This window comes from Eleginops maclovinus, chromosome 18 (genome assembly GCF_036324505.1).
Source record: "Eleginops maclovinus isolate JMC-PN-2008 ecotype Puerto Natales chromosome 18, JC_Emac_rtc_rv5, whole genome shotgun sequence".
NCBI classification, from domain to species: domain Eukaryota; kingdom Metazoa; phylum Chordata; class Actinopteri; order Perciformes; family Eleginopidae; genus Eleginops; species Eleginops maclovinus.
The window spans coordinates 28,940,574-28,950,985 of NC_086366.1; the positions used below are offsets into that span (position 1 = coordinate 28,940,574).

General features: G+C 44.4%; 1 protein-coding gene across 6 annotated transcripts in view; it reads left to right on the top strand.

The window, feature by feature from the left end:
- si:cabz01090165.1 (uncharacterized protein LOC100333421 homolog) overlaps positions 1–10,412 on the top strand; it is a 315,307-nt gene that overhangs the window by 101,380 nt on the left and 203,515 nt on the right. The gene's annotated exons all lie outside the window — the stretch shown is intronic.

Here is a 10,412-nt window from a genome sequence, read left to right on the forward strand (position 1 = left end):
GAGTCACTGATGTTAAAGTTGAAGTCAAAGTGCAAATCTTTTTAGATTTTGTCAAGTCAAGTCTAAAGTCTTCAAATTCATGACTGTGTCTGGACTCGAGTCCAAGTCATCTGACTCGAGTCCACAACTCTGGCTGCCAGCCAATTTAGCCCAGTGTGCTGGCATATTTTCACAATCCGATTTTTTCAAAACTCCATTCATTTTCTCAAAAATCCCTTGGCTTTATCGGATATCCACCTGCTTATGACTTCTCTACACAAAAACTTGGCAACCGACTGAGCATCTTTTCGCTTGGTTGGACAAGCTTCCGGCCATCGCGAAAACCTGTCCACAACAACAAGCATATCTCTTTCCCTCAACTGGTTTTATCATGTCAAAAAAGTCCACAACTAGTTCACGCATAGGACCCCTCGGAGTTGGAATGTAACCGGGAGGAACCATCACACCCTTCCGGACGTTATTTTTCAGACAGATAGTACATCTTCCTATGACATAGTCAATCTGTTCAAGCAAACATGGTGCCCAAAATCCATACTCCTTTGTGATCTTCTTTTTAACCTCCCCCCTTGCAACCTGGGCTAACCCATGTGCTTCCTGGATCATCAAACCCAACAGGTCTGGGGGCGCTATTACCAGCCCCTCATGATTTCTCCAAAGACCGGTCGAGTCTTGTGTGGCTCCCCGATCTCGCCACAACTGTTTATCCAGTGCAGATGCAGCTTCCTGTATCGAAATCACATCCCTGGACGTAATTTTGTCTTCCAAATTAACTTCATGAGTTACCAGAAGAACTTTGCCCAATTTGTCCGCACCCGTAACTGCTTTTGCAGCTTCATCAGCCACATTATTCCCCTGGGTGACTTTTGACGCGTCCATTTTATGTGCTGCATATTTAGCTATTTCTATCTCTTTAGGCTTCATCATTGCATGCAACAATTTCATTATTTGAGCATGATGCTGTATAGGAGAACCGTCCGTTTTCTTAAACCCTCGGCTTTTCCACACTCAATCTATCACCCACACGATAACAGGAACCCTCTGTCCAATATTCCAAATCCGCCTCCCGCAATGGGAGAGCTTGTAAAACAGACCTAAGCCTAGAGTATTTTTCTGCTTCCTGAATACAATCATGTGGTTCACCTTCCTCAGAGGTTGGCAAATTCTCAGCTGGATTTACTGTGGCGCACCTCACTAGGGTGACATCCTCCTGCTCTAAGAGCCTATGATAGTCTCTAAGTCTAGACATGGTCAATGTGTATTTACCAAAATTCAAGAGATTTCTGAGACTATGATGGGTGAGAATTGTCACCGGATAACCCATAGTGACGGAGGATGCTTTATTGTACATCAAAGATACTCCCACCATTGCTCTGTAGCACAGCGGTAACCCTAATTCTACTTCTGAATATGCAGTGGAATAGTACGAGATAGGTTGAGGACTTGACCCCATACCTGTTGGCTGACATATAACCGCACATGCATATTTGCCCCCAGTGGAAGTGGACACATACAACAAGAAATTCTTAGAGTAATCTGGAAGCGCTAACGCTGGAGCTTCTTGTAATCTCTGTTTGATCGTTTCAAATGCCAAAAGGCCATCCTGGGTCCAGGAGAGATTATAATGGAGTTGATCATTGCCAGTATCTTTAGTCATATCTCTTAAAGGCCCTGCCAAACTAGCGTAATCCTCTATCCATGCTGAGGAATAGCCAGCAATGCCAAGAAACGTCAACATTTCTCTGACGGTTCTGGGTTTGGGAGCCTTACGAATTGCTTCCGACTGACTATCAGAAATGCTCCTGTGTCCCTGCGTTATTATCTGACCCAAATACACCACCAACAATTGAATTGAGTCCTTGTGACATGTTTCCTCATTTGGTGAACAGATAATAATATCATCTACATACTGAATCACAGTGCTTTTCACCAGCTGGTCTATCCCTTTCAAATCGTCCTTCAATATTTTATTGAAAATGTGGGGACTATGCTTTAGACCCATGGGCAATCTATTGATTCATAGAACTGTCCCAGTGGAACACTGAAAAATGCACCGCATAAATCTAACACTGTAAAATGTGTCGCATCTGGCGGAATTTGAGCCAATAAAGTATGCAGGTCCGGCACCTCTGCTGGAAAATCGGCTACCACTTTGTTCACTGCTCTCAAATCATGCACCATGCGGTAAGAATCATCAGGCTTTTTCAAAGGCAACAAAGGTGTGTTACTTTGAGGATTCTGTGTTATTTTCAGAACACCAGCTCTCACAAGGCCTTAAATGTGTGACTCAATCCCTTGAACTGCTTCTTCTTTCAATGGATACTGGTGCTTCCAAGGAAGTTTAACTCCTGGTCTGAGTTCAACTCTCACTGGTTGAGCTGACTTCACTAATCCAATGTCGGTACTATGCTGAGCCCATAGACCTTCTGGTACTTGTCGCAGCATCTCCTCTCTCTTAGACTCTGTGTCCATTTTAGCACTGTAAATTGACTCGTTTGTCATCTTCACCACTTGTGGCTGTCACTGTCCCTGAGCAGAAGTCATAATTTTGATGAATCGCTGATCTTCAGTCCTCCAAATGGTATGATTTTCTTTCATCGGTACAAAAACAGCTTTCTCTGCTTCTGCCATCATTTTTCCTTTGTGCTTCTGCTCATATTCTTCTGACTCCAACAAAGTTACATGTGGCACACTGTTCTTGATATCAAATTCTCCATTCAAATAGTCATTTCTGTCTATCTTCATGGCTGCTCCTTGTGGTCCCAAGATTATGCAACTTGAGCTGAGTTTAACTTGATTTGGCTGACGACTCACCCATTCTTTTGGGTTTGATTGAGAAGCATTTTTAAAGTGGAATGGATACTCCGGACGCTTTGCATTGGACCTGTTTGCCACAGTGAACTTTTCCCACGGAGTAGTTGGCTCCAAAAATTGTGCACTAAGATTTCCAATTCAAAATACTGCAGAAGCTTCAGTTTCCGTCCTCATCAACAATTGTTCAACAACATTGTTTGGCACTTCCACCAGACAGCCGTCTGGTGTACACTTTATTGTGCAATTCAGCCTACACATAGCATCTCTTCCCAAAAGCGCAATAGGTGTATTTTCCGATGCCAAAATAGGTATTACATTCTTCTGGTTTTTATACCAGAGCTCAATTAGTTTTGTAAGAGGAATCAGCTGTTTAACTCCCTCAAACCCAATTGTCCGAATCATTTGTCTGGACATGGGGCGATGTATAGCATCTTCAGGCCAAATACAGGTGAAGACAGCTCCGCTATCTGCCATTGCTTTACGTGGTCGATCATTCACTTTCACCTTTTTTATTGAATCTTTCTCTGGCCCTGATACTACCAGCTGACACCGAGTCTTCCGGGCACCTCTAAAATCCTGGTTCCGGACCCCTGTAAGGGTTTACCGGTCCCCCAAGTGCTCTTGGTTGGCCTCTAAATCCTCCTCTGAAATTTCCTCTATGGTTTCCTCAGAAATTTCCTTTAAAATTTTCTCTAGAGTTTCCTCTAAAGTTTCCTCTTGAGTTTCCTCTTAAGTTACACTCATAGGCAAAATGGCCACACTGTCCCCAATTATAGCATCCTTCTGAAAATGGTTGGAAATATGGCTAGAATCTTCCTCCTCTTCCTCCTAAATTTCCACTACCTCTTCCTCTCCAGGTCTGCACCTGACCAAAAGCCGGTTGTTTGAAGGGAAGGGCTGGAACCACTAATGTTGCTGGGCTGATTGGAACTGAACTTGGCTCTGCTGTGGTTGTGGTAGTTGTTGATTCAATAGAGACTGACTCGGTATCACCAGAGCCTGCATCTTCTCCTTCTACTTAGTATCCATCAATTGCACTTGGTTGAGTTTTCTGATGATCTCTTGATCCTGCTCTTTCTGATCGCTTTCCTTCTTCCTATATAGCTACACCTGATGAGCTATATGGTCCATATAGCACTCTTCGTCATGCTTCCAAGATCAACCACTTCGGGTAGTTTACTCCTCACTTGTTGGGGAAGCCCCTTCAGTATTTTGGCTTGCAAAATTGACTGCTCCATTCGACCCAGATCCGGGTCATTTCCTGTGATATTTATTCCACTTTTGAATGGCTCTTGACACATAGGCCCTTGGATTTTCTTCTTGCCCCAGTGGCTCAATAAGAACATTGTCAGGGTGTACATTTGTTGGAAATGTGTCTCTTAGTGCTCTCCACACTCAAACTCTATTTGCTGAAAACAGCTCTGGATCATTCACGGCAGTTCCCACATATCGGTTGAGTCTATCTCTTCGTAGAATCTCTTCCATAGCTGGAACCCCAAGAAGATTAGCTAACAATCGCTTAATATCCCCCATGGCAAATTGTGTTCCCACCATGAGTTCATCTATCTTTGAAGGCCACGGATGTGCTCCATCTTGAAGAGTAGGTAACTTCTCCATTATGTCTGACATATCCGTATTCTGCCAAGGCTTGTTCTCCAAATTCTGTCCACAAACCACTACTGGAAGCATATTCTTGAGTGTTACTTTTCTTGGGGGCAGTGAATATCCCCGAATTTGATTTTTGGGAATATTTTTCCTGCAACATGTCCTTCTCCATCTGCAGTTCTTCTATTTGGCATATCAACATTGTTTGACATTCTGTTTTAGTGGTTGACTCCAACGACGCTATACTTTCGTCGATCATTTCTTCGATCTGTTTTACAACCTTCCGTCTGTCTTTTTTCCTTGTAGTACTGGATGTTTTAGGATCAAATCCTGTGGACGTCGAAGGACCCTTGCCCTCTGAATATTCTTCAATCTCACATTCGCTAGGTTCATCGCCTCTCGAGTCCTCTTCTTTCTCTGTGTTATCTCCTCTTTTTTCCGCTTTAGCCAGCATCCGCCTGACTGCAGGGTCATATTCGCCCATAGCCTCTCCTTGATCACTCTGGTCGTCATCCTCAGAGTTCCTTCTCTGGTTGTTCAATGTCAGGCCAACGTTTGTGCCATTTCTCAGACATCGTTTCAATACCTTTAATTAGAGGATTATTCTTCTGTACTGCATCCACAGGCGTAATTACATTTGGATTTGTAATTTTAATGTTCTTTTTCTTCATTGTGACGACTCTTTTACGTTCCCAAATTCTAATTTAAACCCAATTGCTGAGACCTTTAAACTACTTTAAGTTATTTAAATCACTTCTCCCTCTCTTTTTATTTATTTTTCTCTCACAAATCAATCAATCAATCAATCAACCAACTAATCAACAAATCAACCAACTAATCAACAAATCAATCAATCAACCAACTAATCAACAAATCAATCAATCAATCAATGAGCAAATCAACTAACTAATCAACAAATCAATCAATGCATCGGTGTTGTCTACTTAATTCATTATTCAATTACTTATTGGATCATACACCACTCTTTCCATATAAAAAGATAAAAAATAATGACCCACTGTAAGGGAATGAACAGCTTACCAACATAATAGCAAAACCCCAACAACAAAGCCACTAGTATTATAGCCTGAACATGCAACCAATAATCCACGCCTATGCACTCCCGACAGAGTCAAGCTCCAACAATCAACATTCTAATAACTATTTCAAATGTGTTTACTCAGTCCGTTGCCAAGCCTCATTTTGAACCAACTACAGCAGGTATACTCGTGAATGCAAGTCCTGTAATTTCCATTCATCTTCTCCTGCTTCTCCGTCAGGGTCGCGGAGTTGACGGCTCCAGCAGAGAGCCCCAAACTTTCTTTTCCCTTGCCAAATCAACCAGCTCTGACTTGGGGATTCCAAGGCGCTCCCAGGCCAGCGAAGAGATATAATCCCTCCACCTGGTCCTAGGTCTACCCCTCGGTCTCTTCCCAGCTGGACGTGCCTGGAACACCTCCCTAGGGAGGCGCCCCGGTGGCATCCTCACTAGGTGCCCGAACCACCTCAACTGGCTCCTTTCAACGCGAAGGAGCAGCGGTTCTACTCCGAGTCCCTCCCGGATGACTGAACTTCTCACATTATCCCTAAGGGAGATGCCAGCCACCCTGCGGAGAAATCCCTTTTTGGTCGCTTGTATCCGCGATCTCGTTCTTTCGGTCAGGACCCATCCTTTATGACCTTAGGTGAGGGTAGGAACGAAAATGGCCTGGTAGACAGAGAGCTTTGCCTTCTTGCTCAGCTGTCTTTTCGTCTCAATGGTGCGGTACAGCGACTGCAGTACCGCTCCTGCTGCTCCGATTCTCCGGCCCATCTCACGCTCCATTGTTCCCTCACTCGAGAACAAGACCCCGAGATACTTGAACTACTTCACTTGGAGTAAGGCCTCATTCCCTACCTGGAGTGAGCAGTCCATGGTTTCCTGCTGAAAACCATGGCCTCAGATTTGGAGGTGCTGATCCTCATCCCAGTTGCTTCACACTCGGCCGTGAAACGATCCAGTGAGTGCTGCAGGTCACAGAACGAGGAAGCCATTAGGACCACATCATCTGCAAAAAGCAGTGGTGCAATCCTTAGCCCACCGAACTGCAGACCCCCTCCCCCACGACTACGCCTCGAAATCCTGTCCATGAATATCACAAACAGGATTGGTGACAAAGCGCAGCACTGGAAGAGGCCAACCCTCTCCGGAAATCGGTCCAACGTATTACCGAGGACCCGGACACAGCTCTCGCTTTGGGAGTAGAGGCCCTGAGTAGACCCCCTCACCCCATACTCCCGCAGCACCTCCCACAGTATCTCCCTCGCACGGTTTTCCAGAACAACCTTGGTTCCGACCGAAAGTCATTTTCCATGGCTTCTCCAAACTTCTCATACACCCGCTGCTTTGCCTCAGCCATGGCTGAGGCTGCTGCCCTTCGGGCCTGTCAGTACCTCGCAACTACGTCAGGAGTACCCAGGGATAACATATTCCGAAAGGCCTCCTTCTTCAGTCGGACGGCTTCCCTGACCACCGTTGTCCACCAGGAGGTTCGAGGGTTACAGCCCCTTGAGGCACCTAAGACCTTAAGATCACAGCTCCCCAGCCTCCTGAAATGCTCCGTCGGAGGTGCGAGTTGAAAGCCTCCTGGACTTGGGACGTTCCCAGTTCACCCGCACTACACGTTTGGGCTTACCAGGTCTGTCCAGAGGCTTCTTCCGCCACTCGACCCAACTCCCCACCAGATGGTGATCAGTTGACAACTCCGCCCCTCTCTTCACCCGAGTGTCCAAAACATGCGGCCTCAGGTCCGAGGATACGATATTTGATAACAAAATCATTGACCTTCTGCCTAGGGTGCTCTTGTACCACGTACACTTATGAGCATCCTTATGTTCGAACATGGTGTTTGTTATGGCCAATCCATGACTAGCACAGAAATCCAGTAAAAAACCACCACTCTGGTTCAGATCAGGGGGGCCGTTCCTCCCAATCACGCCCTTCCAAGTGTCTCCATCATTGCCCACGTGTGCTTTGAAGTCTCCGAGCAAGACTAAGGAGTCCCCTTCAGGAGCCCCATACAGGACTTCTTTCAGGGTCTCCAAGAAGGCCGAATACTCTGAACTGCTGTTTGGTGCATAAGCACACACAACAGTCAGAGTTTTCCCCCCATAACCCTTAGGAGTAGGGAGGCGACCCTCTCGTCCACTAGAGTAAACTCCAAGAAAGCGGCACTCAACCGGGGGCTTGTGAGTATCCCCACACCTGCTCAGCGCCTCACACCTTGGGCAACTCCGGAGAAGAATAGTGTCCAACCCCTATCCAGAAGTAAGGTTCCAGAGCCGACGCTGTGTGTAGAGGTGAGCCCCACCAGATCCAACTGGTAACGCTCAACATCCCGCAAAAGCTCCGGCTCCTTCCCCCCCAGATAGTTGACGTTCCACGTCCCGCCAGCTTCTGCGGCCCGGGTCTGGTCCTTCGAGTCCCTTTGCTTTCACTGCCACCCTTCTGGCAGCGCACCCGACCCCATCGCTGTTTCCCGTAGGTGGTGGGCCCGTGGGACGGGGAAGCGGAGGTGTTGCCCACGTTGCTTTTTCAGAACACAAGGTTCCAGACAACACAGCCCCCAGGTTCATCAGGGCACCCAAACCTCTCCACCACGATTAGGTGCTGGTTCCCGGAAAGGCTTGTATTTTATTCACCCCAAATTGAAAAATGTTCAACTGTTGATATAATAGCATATATGAAAGTACACCAAATGTATATCCACAATGGTATGTATAAGTGAATACACATAAATATATTCAAAAAGCAGGTGTAGAAGAGTTGTGGATAAGAACTGCACTGGCCTGCATTCAGACTGGATTGGATCTGCACACTCTGTCATCAACAATCTTCAATCCGTATTTCGTCCTGGCCAGCTTTTCATGTCCTCTGCAGCCCTCTGTCTGCTTCTCAGTGCCCCCACATAAAGAGGAGGAGGAGGAGAAGGAGGGGGAGGCCGCCTAACCTAACCAAACTCCAACAGGAAAAAACAGAACAAAGAAATTAAAGTTGCTGCTCTTCGTTTGATAAAGACAAACATAAGACCAGACCATGATTCATCATAGATAACTAGCGCTTTTATATTACTTCAAAAGTTATTTTACACTCATGCATAGGCATAGAAATATCTCTAATGATCTCTCCACTTTTCTTCAAAATCATAAACGTCTTTTCTGGGGGCTCATACACTTTAACAAATTTAAAATGTTCCCTTAACAGAGACTCATCATTTGTAGCAGATGTTAAAACGTTCCCCAGAAAGCTCATAAGTTTTAAACAAGTGAAACTCCTCTGAGAGAATGCTCATATATATGATATATGCAGTTTCGAAATGTCCTCTTCTCTGAGGCTCATATATTTTACTAGTACGGAATCAAAACGTCCTCTTCAAAGAGGCTCATATATTTTAACAGTACACCGAATAATTTTCCTGGATTCTACTGAATCTCCTCTCTTCTCCGTCTCTCTCACACAAATGCAGAGCTATTTTTAGCCTTACATACACACTGATGCAACAGAGCCCAGCTCCGTCCAGCACCTAATAAATTCAGTATTCTTCCAAACACACACTTGGCATTCAATCCTAACTTTCACAAAGGCCTCTCATTCATACATTTCCCTAAAGCATGCTTTCCCCTGCAGCTTCTTTTATCCCTTTATTTCCACATTTCTAATACCTTAATAAGTGTAAAATATTCAAGTGATTAATCCCAACATTGTTCGTCAACAGATGCCAAATAGAAACTGTGGAGGAAACTTCTGAAGCATTGGAGATGAAACTCAGAGAGACACTGGAGAGCAGGAACTTGATGGCAAAACACTGTTGGGTTTATTTGGAGTTACGGCCGGAGAATTGACAAGATATTTACTGCAGACACGAGTTGCCACAGCGGTTGCCAAACCAACTCTGAAGATCTCAGGGATAGAAAGAGGTTTTAACTGGTTCCAAATGGTTCCAAATTCCAAAAAAAAATCAAAAAAAATCAGCTTAAAAAAAGAGTCTGATGTTTGGAGGATATCTCACCTTTTTTGTTCTTTAGAGAAAATGTGAAAAAATATTTTTTAGAAAATCTGAAAAAAAATCCAAATCTGGGGAAAAAAATATGATGTTTCACTAAAATCTGAAATTTGGAGAAAAAAGTTTGGAGAAAATGTGATCACTGCTTAATTATAAACACTGGAATTTGAATTAAGAATAATTCCTAAAACTCAGAGCAGCAGACTAAACAAGCTTGGACAATATGTTTAACTTAAACTGTCATCTAGGTCACAAATAAGGTGTTTAGCGGAGCATAGTGGGCCAGATAGACTGGAGCTAGCTGTCCCTAAACAATAAAGCCAATCTTAGGTCAGCATGAGTTTGTACCCACTGTGGGAACAACAAGGCTTCGAAAGCCCAGGCTGCCCCTCCTTAATGAAGATAACAGCACCTGCAAGGCTGTAAGCCTATGCCAGAGGAGGACAGAGAGGAAGAGACGTAACTGAGCTAAATATTTACAAGCTTACACAAAATATTCCCTAACAGTAACCAATGAATTTCTTATTCTACACCTTGTTCCCAGAACAGACCCAAAATATGAACCTATTAACTTTTCAGGATTTTTAGGCCCATTTAACATCACCTCTTCTGAGGGCTTATCCAAATCTGCGGCTCCTTTTTCCTTTACTCTTATTTCCTTTACCGTTATTTCTCTTTATATTTTTACCGTTATCCAATTGCCCTGGGCCCAGGGTTATCTACCTATCATATCCGACTATCTTCCAAAGTCAATTTTCACGCAGTGTCTACTTTACAAATGTCTTACCGTTAAGAAGCTGAGGGCCCATCTTCGTTAATCTTGCACCGTTATGTAGCTAACCTTATCGTTACTAATTAGGCTATTCTACCCTTTTACGTTTAACTTCACATCCTTTATTTATACCTATATTCCATCCTATTCCTGTTTCCTTACTTCTTTTACTTCTATAATAC